General features: G+C 39.0%; 1 protein-coding gene and 1 long non-coding RNA gene across 3 annotated transcripts in view; one reads left to right on the forward strand and one right to left on the reverse strand.

Annotated features, from left to right (window-relative positions):
- Positions 1-21527, forward strand: part of tafa2 (TAFA chemokine like family member 2) — a 95694-nt gene that overhangs the window by 26364 nt on the left and 47803 nt on the right. The window lies entirely within an intron of this gene.
- Positions 9640-21527, reverse strand: part of LOC106945283 (uncharacterized) — a 20669-nt gene continuing 8781 nt past the window's right edge. Inside the window, exons 2-3 of the long non-coding RNA XR_001424531.1 lie at positions 19655-19761; positions 9640-9955 (exon numbers count right to left, since the gene is read on the reverse strand). This is a non-coding gene — a long non-coding RNA (uncharacterized LOC106945283). The remainder of the gene's footprint in view (positions 9956-19654; positions 19762-21527) is intronic.

Genomic DNA, 21527 nt, shown 5'->3' on the forward strand with positions numbered 1-21527 from the left:
GGATTTGCATTGATTTCAGAAAGCTTAATGCAGTTTCAGAGTTTGATGCCTATCCCATGCCCAGGGTGGATGAGCTGCTGGAAAGGATTGGAAAAGCCAAGTTCATTACCACCCTTGACCTGTGTAAAGGGTACTGGCAGGTTCCATTGGAGCCCTCAAGCAGACAGTACACAGCATTTCGTACTCCTTCTGGTCTTTTCCAGTTTACTGTGATGCCATTCGGCCTGCATGGTGCTCCAGCCACCTTCCAGCGGCTAATGGACAAAGTACTGCGAGGAAGTGAAGACTACAGCGCTGCTTATCTAGATGATGTAATCATTTATAGCAGTAGCTGGGAGGAGCATGTCTCACATCTAGCAAGAGTGTTGGAAAAGATTGAAGGAGCAGGATTGACACTTAACATTTCAAAGTGTGTTTGGGCACAACAGGAGACCAGATACCTGGGTTACCAGCTGGGGAGAGGAGAGGTGCGACCACAGCTGGATAAAGTAGAAGCGATCCAAAAATGCCCTCGTCCCCGAACCAAGAAGGAAGTGCGGTCATTCCTGGGTCTAGCTGGCTGGTATCGAAGGTTTGTGCCTCATTTTGCTACACTTGCTTCTCCACTCACAAGTTTGACAGCTAAAGACCAGAAGAATCCTGTGGTGTGGACCAAGGAGTGTGAAGCTTCTTTTAACACTCTGAAAGCTCACTTATGCTCATCTCCTGTCCTTCGAAGTCCTGATTTCAGTAGGAGATTTCTGGTCCAGGTAGATGCATCCACAGTCGGCCTAGGAGCTGTCCTGGCTCAAGGAGACCCTGGGGAGGAGCAACCCATACTCTACCTGAGCCGTAAGCTGCTACCTCGAGAGGTGAGGTATTCTGTGGTGGAAAAAGAAGGCCTGGCCATTAAATGGGCTCTGGAAAGTCTCAAGTACTATCTGCTGGGCAGAGAATTTGATTTGGAGACAGATCATCGTGCCCTGACCTGGATCAACACCATGAAGGACAGTAATCATCGTCTAACTAGGTGGTATTTATCCTTGCAATCTTACAAGTTTACAATCTGTCATAGGAGTGGCAGACTTAATAAAGTGGCAGACTTTCTTTCTAGGTTGCCGAATTTCGCCAACCTTGGAGAGGGGTGGTGTGACGGAGGAGCCGTCACGAGCCGGGACTTAATTAGGAGTCCGTGTTAATATGCGCACACATACTCACAATCGCTAATTTACTTACTTCTGTTAAAGGTTAAACTGATGCGGCTCATCGTGGGTGCACACGCGGTGTTCCTGCTTCAGTTTGTATCCATCCTAACCCGTTTTCACTTCCAAACACTTTCCCAGTTTTTTGTTTACAAGCAGAGTTGTTTCCAGGTGTGGCGCATCAGGAGTCAGGTGATGACGTCATCGGAACATACCGAGTGTTCTCTATTAAATTGGTTATTGTACTTTTGATTACAAGTTCTATTAATTTGATTATTGTATTTTTGATTACAAGTTTATTTACTTTCCTTATTATTATGATCTGTTTTGTATCCTTTAATAGTTCATTTGAGTTAGAAGTAATTGTTTTGTTTTTTTGTTTGCTTGATTGGTCTTTCTGTGGGCGGAGCCTGTGGCTTTAAAAGCAGGGCTCTGCGCCACAGGAAGGCAGTCGGTGGCTAGACTCCTGCCACATCACAGTGAAGGTGATGGACTCTTACCTTGAAGGTACTGTTGTTTTGTCTGCTTTTAACCTGCCTGGACGTCCCTGTATGTATATTTTTCACCTGCCACCTTTTGCTCACTTGAAGAATGGAATAAACTTCACTAAAGTGATCTCTGGCCTTGGGCAGTCATTTTTTTTGTTTGTCCAAGTATAAGAGAACCCCGTCACAGCATCATATTTGAAATGTTACTCAAATATAAAATGTTTTTACAGTAAGATGCTAGTCATAGTTAGATAACTGGATGATAATAGTTATCAAGATGACTGTCATGGTTAAAGGTGCCATGATATGTGGAATAAAATAAATTAATATGCATTAGCACCTGCTAAATTATATGTTTTACTTGATGGTATCAATGTCTGACTTTTCACATGTTAAAACATGTCCTTTGTAATAAACTAGACATTATGAATAATGTGCTGTCCTCGCCCTGACTGTTTGACTTTTCAGCAGTTAAACAGCCAGATAACGAGGCTCCAATAACCAAACGTATTTCTTTTTTTTCACTTGTTTATTGAAGAGTGGCCTCTGACCACTGCCATATCTTTGGTCATCGTAAACTGCAACATACCAGGCTTGGTATTAGCTAACGAACATAGCAATTAGCCATTCTTGCTGTGAGCTAAAATAAAACATTTTCCTAAATAACTTCAGCGTACAATATTTACACCACCGTTACATAAAACAAAGATACAGTTATTATTTTCACAATTAACCAATACTTACGAACAAATCTTGTCTGAACCACAATGTATAAGGATATTAATTACCGTAGCATAATTCCATGAACTGCATTCCACCATCTTGGATCTATTTTCTTTTTTAGCGTCACAAAACAATATAACAAAATATCCACCAGGGGGTGCTCTAGTGCGGTTTTCAAAAGCTTGGTCCAGCTTAACTTCCAAAAGGCAGCAAAAATAAATAACATCCTGTTGTTGCATTTTGCTCTTCCTTAGAACTCCCAGACAAATCATTACTCAGCTTTTGCAACAATATTTTTTCCCACAACCAAGAAAGCTTCCAGGATGTCTAACCTGCAGACAACCTCTTGACTGTCTCTTATGTTGATTTTGGGAGCAACGGTGAACAGAAAGCAGCTGTAAATGTAAATGTGGAGCTGTGCTTCTCTTAGACCCAGAAAACTGGTGTTTCATTTAAAAATGATAGAACTTATCATTGAACATTTTTTTCCTCTAGAAACAGCTGTTTTCTTATGGAGAATTTAAAAACTTCACTTTGCAGTGTACTTTGATTTTGACTCTGGATTCATACATTTTATTATATTTTGACTACTGCATATGACTGTTAAAATATGACAATTTGTTATAAGAATGCAAGGGTGTAACGTTGTGCTGCAAGTTGGTGGGGACAGGCTGTGAGGAAGAGAAGGGCACTGATGTACCCACAGTTATGCAACTGGAAGGCCTTTTTTGTGCTAAGAATACAGCCAAAACTTAAATATGAATGCCATACAGTCTTATTCAATAAATTAGGATATATGTCCTGATAAGGCTGATCAGATCAATGGTACCTTTTGAAAATTAAACCTTTTAGCAGCTATTAAACATGCTAGGAGTTATAAAGATGTTAAAACATCAGTCTAATTAATATATATAATATAAACAAACTTGATGGAATTACTAAAAAAGGAACTTTTCAGTCATATTTTACTTTATGGAATGAGTCTGTATATTTGTTCAATGCTTGCTTACAGTTGGAAACAATTACAAAGTTCACCAATATTTTCTGTGAAGAATTATCACAATGATATACTTATTGAAAGAGTGAAAATTGGAGTAGTCTTATATTTACCTTTTACTACCTGATTTTACCAAAAATCAGTGAAGCTCAAAAACTTGAGCACTTCACACAAGCACTGCTCATCAAAGAGGTCAGAGGTAACATGTGGTGTACCCTAAGGTTCAGTCTTAGGTCCCCTCATATTCAATATTTATATTCTCCCACAATCTCAGGTTAGAACAGGAAATAATATTAGCTACTATAACTAACATGATATACAGCTTTATATCATCCGCAATGTCGCCAGGTGACCTTTGACCCCATCCAATCACTGAATAGATGCTTAGAACAGATAAATGTGTGGATGTGCAAAACCTTTCTCCAGCAGAACAGAAACAAAACTGAAGTTATAATCTTTGGACCTAAAGAGGAGCGAACTAGAATCATTGCACAGCTTCAGTTATTACAACTAAAACCAGCGATCAGCCTGAAACCTGGGAGTAGTGATGGACTCTGACCTGAACCTTCAGAGCCACATTAAGACAGTCACAAAGTCGACATTCTATCACCTGAAGAACATCTCCAGGATTAGAGGACTGATGTCTCAGTGAGATCTAGAGAAACTCATCCATGCGTTTACTTTTAGCTGCATTGATTACTGCAACAGCGTCTTCACAGGTCTGTCCAACAAATCAAACAGTAGCAGCTGATCCAGAACGCTGCTGCTCGCGTTCTCACTAAAACCAGGAAGATAGAGCACATAACACCAGTCTTAAAGTAACATAACACCCACACTGGCTCCCTGTAGCTGAGAGAATAGACTTTAAAATACTGTTAGATTATAAATCACTGAAAGGTTTAGCACCACAATACATTAGAGATCTGTTGTTGTTGTATCAACCTTCTAGAACTGTAGTAGAGCTGATCATTAATAGCAAAAAACATCCTGTTCCCTTTTCAGATTCTTTGCTTAACTGTGTCATTTTCCCAACCACCGATATTCCTAACTCAATGTGAAGCAATTGAGCAACAATTGCCTTGTTGCTCAATTGATCTGTTGAGCAACGTGTGACACACGGCTGCAAACAGTAAGTCACATGATGTCCAATCCACCAGGCCACTAAGAGGACTTGATATTTACCTTTTTGCAAGAAAAAAAAAGAACAAGCAGTCATCCACAGGATATTAATGCTTTGAACTAGGGCTGTTATAAAAGAAGGTTTTAGTAATCGAGTACTCTATAGAATATTTTTATGATTAATCGGATCTCTCTGTCTCTCTTTAGCTGTAAAGCTGTCACCATAGCCTCCCACAATTTAACAATGCTTATTTGTCTCTCCTCACCTATGTAAGAATGGAACATACACACGTCATCAAGACATTTTGGTGAATATTTATTGCTCAGAGATTTATTCAAGAATGAAAAAGTCTGACAATGAAGTTTTTCTCAAATTTGTCAAAAGTAGGGAATAAATGTTGCCTTTTAATTTGTCTTCAGTGGTCCAAAGTATACATCCATCTACGCTCAAGGGCCAGATTTACTGAAACCCAACAGCTCAGTGGCCAGGCATCCAACAAAGTATGTGTTGTTTCATGTCTGGGGATTTTTCAGTGTCAGCTCCCTTCGTCATGCTTCAAACCAGATGACATCGTCACATCAAGACGACAAAAGGCCAAGTTTCATAGAAAATGCTGTCAGTTTTTCCACAAAATCAACACTTCTAAGTACCACATTGTTAGCTAAAATTATGCAAATTGATGAAAAATTTGAACATCACTGACAAAAAATAAATAAATAAAAAAGCATTGGAGCAGCTCTGTCTCAGGCCAAGTCCACATGTAATCAGATATCTGGAAAAACGAAAGCATTTTTATGTGTTTTAGGCTTTGAGTGGCTGAGTGATATAAAACTCAATTTTATATTACAAAATATGATTATTTATAAAAACTCAGACAAAAGTGGATCTGTTAGTCTTAGTCAGTGGATCTCCTTATGCAAAAACATATTCTCATATTTAATGGACATGATGACCAACCTACCAAACAGCCTTTGTTGAAGGCTGGATGTTGATTTGATAAAGTTAATAGACATAAGGTGTGACGTGGTGTTTTTAACTCACTGCTGAGTCAGGAACAACGAACACGCTGGGGGATGTGACACTGGAGGGATTTCTTCCGTGTTGCCACAGCTGATAGCCCAGCTAAAAGCTCGTCCACTTTGCCCGTCGTTGATGGTGCCCCGTAGGTCACAAGCATGTTTACACCGTCCAAGTCCAAACTATTGTTTTTGTAAAATCGAATTTTAAAAATCCACAAATATTGCAGTGGGGCTTTATCCTTCCAATGGAGCCCAACAGGTCCTCTCCGAAGCAGTTACCATTAAAAGAAAAAAAGAAAAAGTACAAAGTTGAGCCATGTCTGAACTATCGGTGGTCTCACGGAAAGAAGCTCTGGTTGCTGTTAGTTGACTTAATCAGCACCAGTTGAAAACGCTCATAATATTCTTTTGGAGATACTGTTTGCTAGAAAGCATCTGAAGAAGCTGAGGTCAAAGCCAGAGGTTGGATTTAAATATAAAATAAATGAGAATTAAATACAAATTTTGAACTGATAGCTGTTTTTTTTATCATTTCATCACTTGAAGATATTGAAAATGTTCTCTCACAATTTATTTTTCTAATTTCGATGTAATACAGACCGCTGCAAGAGCTCTTTCCTGCCAACAGCCATCACCATCTAACAATCCATTTTTGAAGAATCTGAATTAATGAGTTACAACAAAAACATTTAATTTCCCTTTGGGATCAATAAAGCATTTTTTTGAATTTGAATTGGATTTTGAATACGAGGTGTCCAGTGTAAATGGGCAGAGAACTTGGAAAATTGCAGTCTAAAAAAAAAAAATAATCTAGAATTTGGTCTTGAAAAGGGTGAAGGAACCCAGTTGTACAAAAACTTACAAGGTATTTTATGTGCAAAGTCTTCTTTCCTATGGACTCATTTTATTGAGCTGTGTGCCTCGTTTGGCTCACTTTGCATCCCGGGGCCATTTAACCCGGGAGCTGTAACCTAAAGACCTGATAGTGGCAGGCTGTGGCTTTCAATCTGACCGCGGGCCCCCACTTATCTGTCAAATAAGCTGTTTTAATTGCATACACACAGAGCCCTATCGGGCCATGTAGCGCGCTCAGAGATAAGGGTTACACAGAGTCAGGCATCAGTAACAGGATAAGAGGACCGCAGGAAAAACAGAGCTGCTGGGTCCCAGGAGGACATCAGGTCAGGAAATATCTATAGCCGCCCTATTAATTTCAAACTCACAAAGCCATTTCTCTGTGTTACTGTGGGGCTGGCGAGATGGCTGCTGTTAACTGAAATCAAAGCATTTTTAAACTGCAATGACAGCGTGCTGACATTATCTGTGACCGGCCTGGGAGGTAGAACTATGTAAAACAACCTTGACAATAACGGCAATTTTATGCATATGTACAGATAAGAAGGGAGGAAAAAAAAGGACATGGGGGATGTTTGCTGTTATTCAGAATTTAAAGTAGTGAAGTGGTCAGGACCTTGTCATGCTGAAATCAGAGCAAACATTAACAACACACCAAGGACAGAACGCGCTGGGAATGGCAATGCTTCACTTTATCAGAATTACACCAAAATTCACAATGTGTGATGTTTGTCTTACATTTTTACACGTTTTTTACACAGTCTGGATAAAATATTAAATATGATTTTTTTTTATTTGTTTTTTTTTAGCTCTGGAAAAGAACAAGAAAAAAAAAAGCATAGAACAATTAGGATTTCCAGCCTTTATTCACAATCCTCGTCTTATTAACACATTTTCAACAATACATCCATCCATCCATCATGGATGGATGCATCTTTACATCCATCCATTCTACCATCCATCCATCATCCATCTTTACATCCATCCATTCATCATCCGTCCAGCCTTCAGTTCTTATAGGTTCCATATCTGAAGTCAGACCTCAGTAGAAATATTTGCCATAAATCCGTCCTAATATGCATACTTTCAAACTGAAACCAGAACATTGCAGGCCTTTCTGAAAGATGTTTTCTGACGTGTGTGTTTTTAGCAAACATCCCAGCCTCCCATTCATGGAGGATTTGGACTGTTGATGCTAACACCGTCTATTGTTTTGACCCGTTTGGCCCGCATGAAGAGCTAGTCAACACTGTAGCTGGGTAAATGTCAGCAACACTAGGCTTTTAATGAGACCAGAGACTAAGGAGGGGGCTGACACCATCATAGGCTCAGTGCTGAGAGCCTCATTTACATTATAGCAGGCGACAGCCGGAGAGAGGCGAGCGGGAGAGAGCCAGTGAGACGAGGCAGCAGGAAATAAAACATGTTGGTTTTAGGATGGCAATATTTTCTCAGAAGCACAAATAAGGTCGTGTTTACTGAAAGCCTTAAAGCACAGAACACTGCTTTGATTTTCTTTCTTTTTTTTTTCTACGCTGAATGAATTCTGCATCAAAAGAGCAGTTTTGTAACAAGTTGATAATAATTGTAAAGGTATTGGAAGATTTACAGCAAACACCAATATGGGGGCCAGCCTCAGAAGGGCACTGTTGCCATAGTAACTAAATTTGACCACATTAAAAGTATGTCTAAAAGCACCGAGAGGAAAGAAAATGCTGGTTATAAACCTCCAAACTGTACGAGTCCACGAACCAGTGAGGTGGTTTCATTGACCCGCTCCATCCACCAATGGGAAACAAGATCACAAGAACTCTAGTGTCGACAAATAATTACTGGCAAAGTTGATTTGTTAATTGGCGTCAATCATAGTTAAATTTAGCAAAAGTACTTCATCTTCAGTTCATGGATCTGAGTCACAGCTAAGGTTATAAGCTGAATTTGCCAAATTTGAGTTAGATTACCCCAGTTATGCTATTATTACCATGCAACTTTGGAGTTAGCAACCATTCAGTGCGATAGTGTTCCATCATAGAGGTGCGGTTCCTATCAGATGTTCAATTCAGTTCAAAAATACTTTATTTGTCCCAAAGGGAAACTGAATGTCGTCACTCATATCTTCAAAGAATCGTGGAAAGGAAGAAACTGCTCAGTATCCGGGCAGCAGAAACGATATTCCAGTAACTCCTCCTGAACAACTCCACCAGTTGTTGGCGAGCAGCACTGCTAATCCAGCTCATCAGCTTTTGCTGCTCCTCTTTAAATCTCTGTCTGGTCGAAGAGAGATGTTGGAGTAAGGGATATGATTCACGTTCGCTATGATGCTTGGAAAAAATGGTTTGAACCTCCTGAGTTCAGGTATTTTTTCAGGTTCTCAGATGCTAATTAGAAGCTTCAAGTTGTCAACAAAATACCTTGCTGCCATGGTTACGCATCACAATCCCAGTTGCATAGTGTCCAAAATCAGAGGGAACGATTGTCCAAACATCCAATGCCTCAACAAAACATTATCAACACGTCCTGCAGAAAGAAGTATCATAACAGAACTACTGCAACATGGTGCCACCATGAGCGACACAACTCCAGAATAATACAATAATTACACAGTATGTAAATCTAAAACTTGGCAATACATAAAGCAAGAATCATTAAGCATCATTAGGAGAATCAAAGACTGAAGTTGACCATAGAGATCGGAGACAAACACCAGGACCTCTGTTTTGTTTGCAGATCTAGGAATAGACGATTACAACTAATTTAAACTGATTAGATGTTTTATGATGAAAACAAAGATCAAAAAAGGTTTTTGAAGGTTTCTAAAGTTTTTTTAAGGACTTGCATTCCACTTTGTGGTTTTTCAAACGGAAGAAGCCTTGTTAAGAGCTGCAACCAGCACCTTTAAAAGGTTAGCAAAAGCAAGAAAACACAGAGCAAAGCTATGATTTGAAATATTTGATTCATGGTCTATCAAAAAACTATATTTAGCCTATTTCCAGATGTGATTTTGCCATGGTAATATGTACATCCACAGGTTAACATTATTTTCACCAGTGCTCTTCTATTCTCTTGGTTTATGTACGTTTTTGAATTTGAAGAAAGTAACCCATTTCCTTTAAAATATCTCTAATTGTATTTGCATTTATCAAACAGACGTCAGTTTTTGGTAATCGTAACTGGCCTAAAACATAAAAGTTTTAGTCAATGTCGGACAATGAGAACAAAGTCCATCTGGTTCCAACAATAAGTTGCTGCACTGGTGTGTATGTCCCACAATGGTAACATTTTTCTTTAATTTCCTTTTCTCCTATTAAATTAAAAGTATTCTGCGGCATGCTTAAATCTGCTAAATCTGCTACAAAGCCCCGCCGTAAAATTAAATGCCACATGCTAGAACGTCTCGTCTGTCTGTGATCCGGCTTTCTTACATCAGCTGCCTTTCTTTTAATCTGAAAGGAATAAACTGAATTTGTGATGAAGAATAGGCAGCAGCGGAGGCGGCGATGAATAAACGCTACATCACGTCCCTGCCTCCGTAGATCCCTATCCACTCTGGCTGAACGTCAGGCTGCTACGCACTGGTGGGAGAGAGAGAGAGAGAGAAAGAAAGAAAGAAAAAAAAATCAGAGAGAACTGGAGTTACACCGGCTTCCAAGTATGCTGTCATGCCAAAAATGAGTAACGGCAAGCCTCCAGATTACAGAGTCCACAGAGCTCCTGGTCTCTGGGCGCCGGATCTGTTGATGTACAGCCAGATGTTGCAGGTGCCTCCTGAGACTGCTGTCAGTAAGGGGGAGTTTCTGAGAAGAATGTTGTTCAGATTTTTGAATGTGTGATTTTGTTCAGCGTAGCAATGAAAATCTTAAGTGAAATCCTTTCTGAAACCCTCCATCACACAATCAGTCAAATGACGATGTTAAAAGAGTTTCTAACTACGGGCTTTCACAAACTCAGCACATCCTTTGAAATATTTAAGTTTCTACACGAGTTTCTTTGCTTTTATTAGCTACATTTCCATCAAACTGTCATCCAGATTTTGAGCAAATTTCTTGAAATGTTGCAAAAATGAAGAAAAAAGAAAAAAAGAATATTAAGTATGTTTCCATCTACTGGTTTGGAGTGAGGGTGATTTCATCACATTGACGCTATGCATGACTACCAAATAGGAAGGTGATAAACTAGTGTGGAGTCTAAGAAAAATGGAGAGAGGTTTTCGGGAATGTGTTGCTATAGGGCAAGTTGTAATTGTAACATTTCTGATAACAGTTGACATTTACAAACTATCAAGAGAAGAAGACAAATAAATACAATTCTAATGATTCTAACAACTGAAATACTTGATCAGTCATGTGAGGTAAATGTTCACTACGTCAGAAAGTATTCAACAAATGTGTTTCCATCTCTTTAACACATTAACTCTTTTGCAAACTTTCCTCAGACCACTGTGGGAGACTGGAAAAAGGGTTACAAGAAGTGTGTTAAGGTGCATTCACGCCAGCTCTGTTCAGCCGACTTTAATCCAACTCCAGTTCGTTTGGTGGGAAAGTCTGTTTCATTTGGGTAGGTGCCAATCTATAGTCAAACTCTAATGTGAACCAAAACGGTGAACTCTGGTTCACCTAAAAACCTAGATCTCCGTCTGCTTGAGGTGAACTCTGATGCAGTTCGAATGCATATGTGAACGCCAAGTGGACTAGAGACTAGTATTGTAGTACCGCTTTTTGATAGTCTTGTTCTCGTCTTGGACTCAAACGCATTTGGTCCCGGTCTTGTCTCGGGCATTGAGGACTTTGAATTTTATTTCAAGTCCGGTCAAGACCACAACTGTAAAATTATCACTAAATTGCCAGTATATTGTCCAGTTTATTTGTTAACATCTATGCAAAACATACCTATTAAAATCTAAGCAATAACTTGACTTACTAATTACTTGTGTCATCGCTGTCCCACGTCGCCTCCCCTTTTCACGCACGCGGCGCTCCAAGACATGCGCAGTGGTTTTCTCTGAGCGGCAGATGTCTGTCTAATCGTCAGTAATAGAATTCCGCTGCATAAATCATCAGAAATCCGATGGCGACTTGTACATTCAGCAGCACGTCGCTTTCACAGACGGTGTGGACTACGTTTAACTTTTATCGTCACTTAGAAAAGAAGCTCATAGAAAGGTAAGCTCTGTGGACGTGATGTTAGCAAAGCTAGCTGTGCAGGGACAAATTGTATGAAAAAAGTTGTCACTCATTGCGCTGAGGCATACGGACAACGCTGTGACCACATTCTGCAGCAATATAGTGACGTGACATTCACGAATGATCCGTTTCTTCTGAACGGCTCTTTACTAATAAGATAGGACTGGAGCCTCACTGAGAGCCGTTGTTTTAACTTGTAATGCTCTGTGCACACTGTAGTAGCTATTATTATCTTATTTAATTAGATACATTGATTTAATTATCGAATAAATAAAACACAAGAACGTAAGAGCATGCCGAGCATGCTCATTGCTCTTTGATTGTTTTCGTCACCTATGGTGGCAGACATTATAGCACTGTGTGCTGCCTGGCTTCAAGCAGCAGGAGGGAGGGCTCAAGTCATGGTGAGCGCCTTGTGCTTGGTTACTTCTTGCTTGTTGCTCCTTGGTCAGTGTTCATATTTGAGTGTTGGAGCATTACCTTAATTGCAATGTTTAATGGTACAGACAGTGGTGGTTTTTGATATGAGCAATATGGGCAACTGACCAGGGATGGCGCAAAACCTCTGTAGATTGTAGTACAGAAATGGAAGCAAAGCAGAATGAAGAAGAGCTTGAATTGATAATGATATTGGTTAAATTAGTTTAAGCTCTAAGTATTTAATATCTAGGTGTTTTATGGGAATGTGGATCTTTCAGATCATTTTAAAAAGCAATTTTGATCATATTTCACATTTTATGGTGTCATGTAGCATGGGGCGCTGGTCTAGGTCTCGACTTGGTCTCAACCTCTCTCGGTCTTGGTCTTGACTTGGTCTCGGGTTAGGTTGTCTTGACAACAAAACTAGTTGAGACCACTCCAAAAGCAGATTTAACATAGGGAATTCTGGGTAAATATGACTGAAGCTAACACATGTCTAGTGCTTGTGGGAAAAATGGCTCGTGGTCTTTCTCTTTCTTACCAAGAAAGAAAAATCCTACAACTGTTAAAATCTGATGCCACTCCATTTTGGTTTACGTTTTTACTGAAGAAGGAAGACAATGCGCTCAGTGTCTTCTTTAGAGGTTTTCATGTTTTCTTCTGCAGTTCTTGGTGCAGTGCACCCACAGTTGAGGACAAAATGAGATTAATATGTTAAAATAAAAAAATTAAAAAATGGGCATCTTTATTCAGTGATCTCATTTTTTCGGTTACAAAACTTCCGTCTCAATGGAATCCTTTCTTTCCCACCTATCCAACTCTAGTTATCCACAGGTAATTAAGGCATGGATGCTAAAACATTTAAATTCAATAGCAGCTGATCTATAATGATTTAGCTTTGTGCTTTTTCACCTTGGGCAAGCATGAGTTTGTACAGTTTACCCATCTCATAAAGAGGAGTGAGCCTTCCGATGAATATGTATTTAACGTTTGTGCTTACGAGGCTTATACCATGCAGAGTGCAATCACTTACCTGTCCAAACAACATGTCAGCAGCTCGGAGAGTGACAGGCCCTTTAATGTCGGCATTTGAGGAGATTTCAGTCACCGCTTTACCAAATGGGTAGAGTCATGAGGCTGTGAAGGCTTTTAAAGGGGAACTTCTGAGTGATAGTAATGAGCTGTAGGGAGACAGCAGCGCTGTGGTTTTAGTCGGCACGGCGCCCAATTATCCGCCAGCACCTGTCGAAGTCGGTCGTGGCTCTACGGAGCCGGGCTTTCAAACCACATGCATTTTGTCCCACCCCTCTGCTATATATTTTCATCGTTCCTATAATGAGAGGGGGTTTGTTATGGCACAACTACAATGACTGATGTATCTAAAAGAGGTACTTTGAATTAGATTTGCTTGTTAAATTAGCTTCTTTTTCTCCCCTCCGAATTACACCCACTGACAAACACGAAGACATTTATCGCATCCTACATATCATATTGCATGTCTGCAAGTACATTTTATTTGGCTTAAATTGTACATTTCAGTTATAAGTCTAAATGTGCTTCTTAAAGACGGAATAGAGATCAAAATACCGAAACATGCTTAAAAAGATTACTGCAATCATTGAAAAGATGCTAAAAAAAAAAAAAGCAAATTTGAACCAGGATTCAATTAGATGTTGCTTAAATTAGTCCAGACTCTCAAGCTAATGAAAAAAAAGGAATTCCATTGATTGGCTGAAATAACTTCTAAATTCTAAGACTGGGTTCGTGTCAGAGTTCAAATGTCCAACTTGTTCACAGGTAAAAGGAATTTTGTTCTCGAAGACACCAGCTAAGTTTTCAATTGTTATGTGAATGCTGGACAAAGTTTTAAAATGCTTCAAAAAAGAAAATGCGAATTAGACATTGTTCCATCTAAGTTTTTTGGAGTGAATCAACCAGGCTACTGTCAGGATGGGTGGTGGTAAGGTGAGGAGAAGACGCTGGGACCCAGGATGTAGATGAAGTAATGGTTTTAATAAAGATAACTCGACAGTCCAGAACAGGCAGCACAGCAGAGTCAGCAACAGCTAATACCGGTAGCAACAGATAAACGGACAGATACGCGAGCTAACACAATCCAGGACTAATGCAGTTCCACTGGAGAGTGTGGCAGAACAAACTTAGACGTTTGACAACCATAGACAAGGATCCGACGAGAGACGAGGACAACAGGTGGGTTTAAATACACACTGGGTAATCAAGGGGATGATACACACCTGGGAAACAATCAACGGGGAGGACAGGACAGAGACTCACAGGAAAACAGGACTGAACACAGGAAATCTCAAAAATAAACACACAGAAACACGGATCGTGACAGCTACACAAAGTATAATTTTATCAAATGTTGACACTACACATGGCTTTTGTAAACAAGATAGGATGGACCACACATCTCAGAAAAATGGAGTTCTCCCCTATAAGACAGAGGTATGAACTTTAAAAATTTTCCCATGTTTAGTGCCTCTGGTAAGGCAGTGGGCAAACACCAGTGTAAGGAAGCATACATCAGAACTTATTCATCAAATGTGTTTCCATCTCCATTTAGCGCATTAACTTTTTGTCAGGTAGACAAAATCACCTTGAGATGGTGTAAAAACTTTTTTGCAAAATTGGGGACAACATTCCTAATTTTGACATTTTCATCTACCTTTTCTCATGCAAAATGTGCATAAAATTGAAATTTTTCTTAGCCAGTTAAGTATTTAAGTGCCTAAGAGACTTTTTGCAATACAGCTGAATGTCATCTGCATAAAAATGATAGGGGATATTTCAAAATTACAAAACGAAATGTCCAAGGGAGGTCTACATGTCAAAAACAGATCAAAAAAGGGCCTTGGTGTACACATTATATCAACGACTGATAGAACGCTTGTGAAGTTAATCAAACCATATTGGCTTTTTTATTTATTAGGAAGGTTTAGTAACAGTCTGTTTTATTGTCAAATCAACCGTAGTGTAGAAAATACAGAGGATGTGATATAATTAAAGGCACATCACTGGTCAAAGTGATTAATTGCGCAAAGTGAAAATGGCTGTCAATTAAAAGTATAACACTGAATATATTTAATTTTATATTTTAAAGTAACTTTTCTAGAGTTCATTCGGATGATACTGAAATACATTTTACACATGTTGTGCATTTCCTTAAGTTTCCTGATATGCTCTTGGTGGGGGCAAAACCACAAACATCAGCAACTTTTCCTCGAAACTTCTTATGGACAATTTCTCAGCATCTTTAAAATCCTGTCACTTATTTTGGGGATCTTCTGGGTTTGAAAATATCTCATTCTGTGCTTCAGATTTGGAGTGGAAAAGTGTGTCACTCCTCAAGCTTGTAATAGAAGGAACCCCACAATGACATTTTTATCTTCTCTCACCATCTTGTTGTGCGGTAGCATTGTCTGTCTGTGGTTTCGAAGGCTTGGATGAGTTACACACGAAAGCTACTAAAAGATTGATGGGTTTTTAACCTCAGTCCATGGTTGAACTGTAAGTAACTTGTCTATTTTTATTCTTGCTTGTTTGATTTTTGATATTGTACGACAAACCTTAAAAAAAAAGTCGTCTGTTCTTCTTGAAGTGCAAAGATTTAGTCAACAAACTAGCATCGTGCCACCATCCTCTGCTGTCTACAGTTCCAGCTGTGAGAACTCATCTCCAGCTGAGTATTTGTTGCTATGAAAAAGTTTTAGCTGACTTGTCATCACATTCTGAAAATCTCTGATATTAATGTGTGAAAACAAGTTTCGACACCTGACACACTTCTGAGCTTTGTTTGAGAACAAGCAACCCCTCACCTGTCTTACTGAAAAACCTTCTGAGGTACATTGAGTGGTTATTCTCACCCAATGTACCCTGATGCTCTGGAAGACCAGCTCAGACAGTTCTTGAGGGGACATGAAATTGGATATAAGTGTTGACGTTTGTTGAGAGTACAGGCAAAAAAAAGTTTCAGGCACACTGAGTGATGAACAGCATGTTAACCATCAGAAAAAATGCACTGTTTTGTCCGCTTGCTGAAATTTTTTCTGCAGCTGTACGTGACACTGCAGTGGACTCACAACTGTTTCCGCTTCAGTAGTTGTGGATTCACCTATTCGACAATTTTTCTGTGGAACATATCTCCAAATTATTCATGGAAAATTCACCTAGCCACAGATTTGTTTGGAAGGCAGAATGCTACTTGGCTAGCTGCTACTTGCAGAGCAGCAAATCCCAAAGAACAGAGACATGGTACACTGTAGAAGTTAGCTGTGCCAAGACAGCTTTGACTCTGTTTATCAATGAAAACTACTAAAACGGGCAGTTTTAGATGTTTTAGAGAGGGGTTCATGTATGTAAGCTATTTGGAGGCAGCTGTGGCCCCTAACACCTGCAAACACCAGGGGTCATGAATGTTGCATCTGGAGGGGACATAGGTATTGTGACACACAGTTTTCATGGTGTACTCTCAGCTATCAGTGTTAGTGATACCAGGAATTCCCATATCTTAACCTGCAACACAGGCATTCAGGTATTAAGTGTACCACTTATGTCCTGCTCCAACACTCTCTGCACTAAAATCAGCTATCTCTACCCAGTTAACCCACAAACCCCAAGATTTACAATAGCTTGATACTCCACTGCCACTGTATTTCTGTAAAAAAGCTAAATCTGATTAGATACTTTGAAGGCAAAACACTGAATTCTTCAAACTAAACATGGAGTTTACTTTGGGGTAAAATATACATAGTGGGGAAAAAAATAAATAAATTTCAGCAGTCCCAATGTATAGGCAGCTTGTTGTAGGCTGAGACTCAAATAGCTGTTGTATCTGGAAGTTTTACCTAGGTGTTTTAATGCTGGTCTTGTTGCACTTTTAAGTTCAGTTCATTAAGATTTACGGAACAAGATACTGATTGAAAAGCAGCCTCACAGTAACCCTTCTCTGACCTCAGGATAGTATTTTTAGCTCTCACCTTCACTCAACCTGGAGTTCTACAAGTTGTGTAATGATGTAATGCATGCCTTTATATTTGGTACATGTGTGGAGATTTAATTTCTCCAATATTTCAGATTGACACATACACACATACACACCTGCCCTCTAGTGTTTCACTTGGTGATAGATTATGTAATAACTTGGCAGAATGTAATAAATTGTGTCTTTACATGGCATGGAAACGCAATAAAGTCCACCCAGGCAATCAATTCTCAGATAACATAACATCCCAATATTACATTATCTGCTAATTTATCTCAGTGCGAGACGCAACATAATGTTAAATGATGATCCAATAATATTAAAAGCAATAATAAGGGTCGATACTGTTATGGCTCGTGTTATTAAACTCCCTCTTTTCTTACAGCTTGTCACATTTTACACCGAAGTATAATAATAGAGTCAGTCAGAGATGTGCTGTGGCCCGGACTTAATTAGCACCATTAATCAATAATCAGTTTTTACCGGAGCAGAGGAAATTTCATTTAAATTACTGACATAAATCATGCTTGTCTTTATGTCCCAAAAACTTCTTGTGACAGCTCATAATTTCACTCAGTTAAACAGAAGATAACTTGTGTGAAAGTGAGGCGGTGCAAGAACTTGTTTTGAATTTTTCCCATTGAAAGACTTAACCAGAATAGTTTTTTCTTGAAATTCTACATTACCACATGGGTAAATCTGTAGAGTCTTACGATAGAATTCACATCTTTAGTCACTAATTTGAATGTGTTTTACTTGGATTTGTTTTGCAGTAGTTCAACTCAAAGTGGTACAAAACTAAGAAGGATGCCAGGTTTTTCGGGGGGGGAGAGAAAAAAAATGCTTTTTTTTATTTTATTTTTTTATTCAGCATTCTTTAATCTGATACCTACACAGAGTAAGATGCAGCAACCACGTGGGAGAAGATGCTCTAGTCAAATGAAACCAAAATTAAACTTTCCAGCCTGCTGACATTAGACACCATCATTTTAGTATTTGTTGATTTTTTTGACAGAACGTAACTCCAAATAATTTCTGAAAAATTCACCTGTTTGCTGATTTTTTTTTTTTTTTTTTTTTTTACAGCGCTTGTTGGGCAGCAATATGTTTGGTTTGGCTATAAATAACCAAAAATAATTGCTGCGTCTAATTATTAATAAAATTAATGATTTAGATCAGAATTACCAAGGTGGTGCACCACCTGATTATTAGAAAACAATAACCAAATAGTGCTGTCTCACTTATCGTCTATAAATACCTGCCTGATAAGGCCTGGGTAGTAAAATAAGTCAGCAACAGAAATACAAACAACATCTCTATTTGAGGAGCTACAGATTAAAGATTCCTTTTGCAGAGTTAAGCAGAATTCAGAATTTTTTGGAGTGCAGGCGAGCGTCACTTAAAGGAAAACTCGTTGGTACTGACCCGTTTTAGACCTTTTCAAAATAAAATTGAAAACCATGGAGTATTTTGAAAGGTGTAATGAAGTTAAAGGGGTGGGAATAATTTTTGCTAGGTGTTGTACATGACCACCTGTGTGAATATTTGCAGACCCCTGCTCTCCCCTGCTTCTCATTCCCTCCGTTCAAATGACACAATTTCCCTCCTAATCTGGGATCTGAAGCGCTCCCTGACTGCTTTAAATGAAGAATTTCATATATCTGCATTCATTCTCGTATATCACATTTTCCCTGACAAAAGGGGCCCACCGTGTTCTTAATCACTTAAATCCACATGGAATCTGGCTCAGCCATCTTAGCCAGGGCCCTAGATCCATTAGTCCCTTCTCATTCCAGAGGGTGGAAGTGGGAGGAGAGGGGGGTGGAAACTGCCAACCTATTAGTTCTGCTATGCTCTGCTAGATTTCCATAACCTTCCATTTCAGCGTTTTTCTGCCAGAAAATGGGAAAAGTTGCAGATTAATTCCAACTAATCCCCCAGTTTTTTTTCCCTCTATTGCCTTTAATTACTTGTTCCGGCCTTTGACACCCTGAATGGTCATCAGCATTAAGTTGACTTAGCGAGGCACTCTTCGTATTGTTAAGAAAATGGCCTCGATGTCTCTGTTTGCGGGTCTGTCTTGGGCTTTCGGAGACTCTTTTGATTTTCTTCCTGTCTCTTTGTCTCCTGATTGAGTCGTTTCAATAACACCAGATTTGTCTCTTGTCCAGTTTGATGAATTCGCACTCCAGTAGAGAACCTATTTTCTCATTCCATGGGCCTTTTGGTTCAATTTAAATCTCGACTCCCATTCTAAACAGGATGAAGATTAGAAGAAACACGCCACTGATTCCGTTTGGTGGTAAGTTTTGTCCAGCGCAGCAGTCGTGTCTTACCTTCACTTCTATCCGTCTTGTTCTGAGGTTTAAACGTTAAAAATATGGGGCGACCCTGCGCTCACTTTCTCCTTGAAAACCTCTAGCGATCACGATGCGTACAAGTGAATGTGACCGCTGAGGCAGAGCAGCCTCTCTGTACCCTGAACGTTCAAATGACCCAACGGAGGCATTCTGATGCCATAAATTAGTCTGTCACTTAGCTTGGATTATGAACCTCACAAGGAGCCTTTGCTAAAATAACCTGAGCCGAATTGTTCCATGACGTAAAAAAAAATTATACCTCATTCCACTCAACTTATTTGTGAAATTAAATTGATATACCTTTACCCCAACTGTTTCCCCTCAGCCTCCTGGCCCGACATTTTGGTATCTGCTGGCCTTTAAAAATCACAGCCAACTCTGGAGTTCTGCCTTTACTCTGACATGCTGCAAGGCTGACAAGAAGAAAGTGAGAGATAAGAGGATACAAGGAGCAGTTGATTAATGCCTCATGTCAGTGAGGCTTGTCATCTGAGGTGCGTTCGCGACCGTCACCGTGTTGCAGAGAGAGGACAAGTGTAAATACTACCAGAGCAGCAGAGGCTGGATGATATCGTGGTGTGATGTACTGGTTTTGGCTGGCACATGCAGTGCTTGGATAAAGTAAATAACAAAAAGTAATTTTCAAATGATGACTTTCAATCTGTTCATATGATTGAATTGAATTTTTTTATTTTTTTGGTTATAAATTTCCTGGAGATAAAAAAAGGAACACATCATGCCCTCAAGGGGAAATTTGGCTCGAGACCAAAGTGACATTGAGAGCGACAACATAAGAGAGACTGAGGAAGTGTGTGACGAAGTAATTCTTAGGCTGTTCAGTTCTGACACGGAAAACGACGACTTTAGTGGTTTGATTGCGATCGATTACTCTTCCCGGTAGGCTACTGTACTGTTGTTGTAAGCATTCGATTGTACATTGTACATACTTCATTAAAAGTTCAAGCAATCTTTCTGTTCACTTCGTGAACACCTGCAGTTTGTATCCAACTGTCTGGTTACACGGAGGGAAAATTACCCACAGCACAGTCAAAGTCTGAACTCAAATCCAGTCTTGAGGACCTTAAACAGACCATTCACGTTTAATTCCTCCACAGTGATGAAGGAAACTAGGTGTCAGTTATCACTAAAGATTTATGGAAGTTGTTGCCACTCATGGTGTCACAGGTAGCTTAGGGGGTAATTACTTTTTCACATAGTCAGGCTGACTTGACCCTGACTATAATAAAATAAAGCCATAATTGAAAACTGGTTATTGTATTTCAATATCTTAAAATATATTGAAATTAGTTTTGTAATATGAAGCATTTAAGACTGACAAATAAAAATAAAAAAAAATCTGTGGGAGACAGGATTTATTTTCTGCTTCAGCAGTGTTTTTCCTTACAATTTTTTTTTAACATAAATTATACATTTTGCAAGGTCAGCATTTTATCATCCATATTTAAAGGGAAAATACAACCACATTTTACAGCCTAAAAACCTTAAATCTTCAATGGATGAAACATAAATAAATCTCTATCTGCAACCAAACCGACTTTTCTAAGAGGATTGTAAGAAACTGAACTCAACACGACAATGATCTTTTGTGCGTGTGATTTTTTTTTTTATGTAAACAGATGAACGATCGCTGTCACTCCCCAAAACAGTCACTTTTTGCTCCAGGATTATGGAATGATTTGTTTATGGAAGTTTGGTTCCAAACAAAAGAACTCCATTTTGGGAGTTTTCTGCATATGAGATGGAGGATATGACATCCCCCTCCACCGGTGGCTGACCATACTTCGAATATACTAACTCCTACAATATATACATTTAATCCTGAGTATAACTTTGCTGAGAAGATAAGGAGACAAAATTAGCTGTCAAAACTTGCTTTTTCATGCATCACTCAAGGTTGAGTGATTATTTACAAAAATATCAATCAGTTATTCTTTCATTATCTGCAGCTGTTCAACAACACTGCTGCATAACCTTTGACAGAAACCTGGAAGTGGGAGTATATTCTGACCAGTACATCAATGGTTTTGTGGTTTTATTAGCTGTTTATATATATATATATATATATATATATATATATATATATATATATATATATATATATTTTTTTTTTTTTTTTTTTTTTTTTTTTTTTTTTTTTTCTTTCTCCTTTCTTTAAAAA

The sequence above is a fragment of the Poecilia latipinna genome, unplaced genomic scaffold (genome assembly GCF_001443285.1).
Source record: "Poecilia latipinna isolate Pla-1442-1.1 unplaced genomic scaffold, P_latipinna-1.0 Scaffold137, whole genome shotgun sequence".
Lineage (NCBI taxonomy): Eukaryota > Metazoa > Chordata > Actinopteri > Cyprinodontiformes > Poeciliidae > Poecilia > Poecilia latipinna.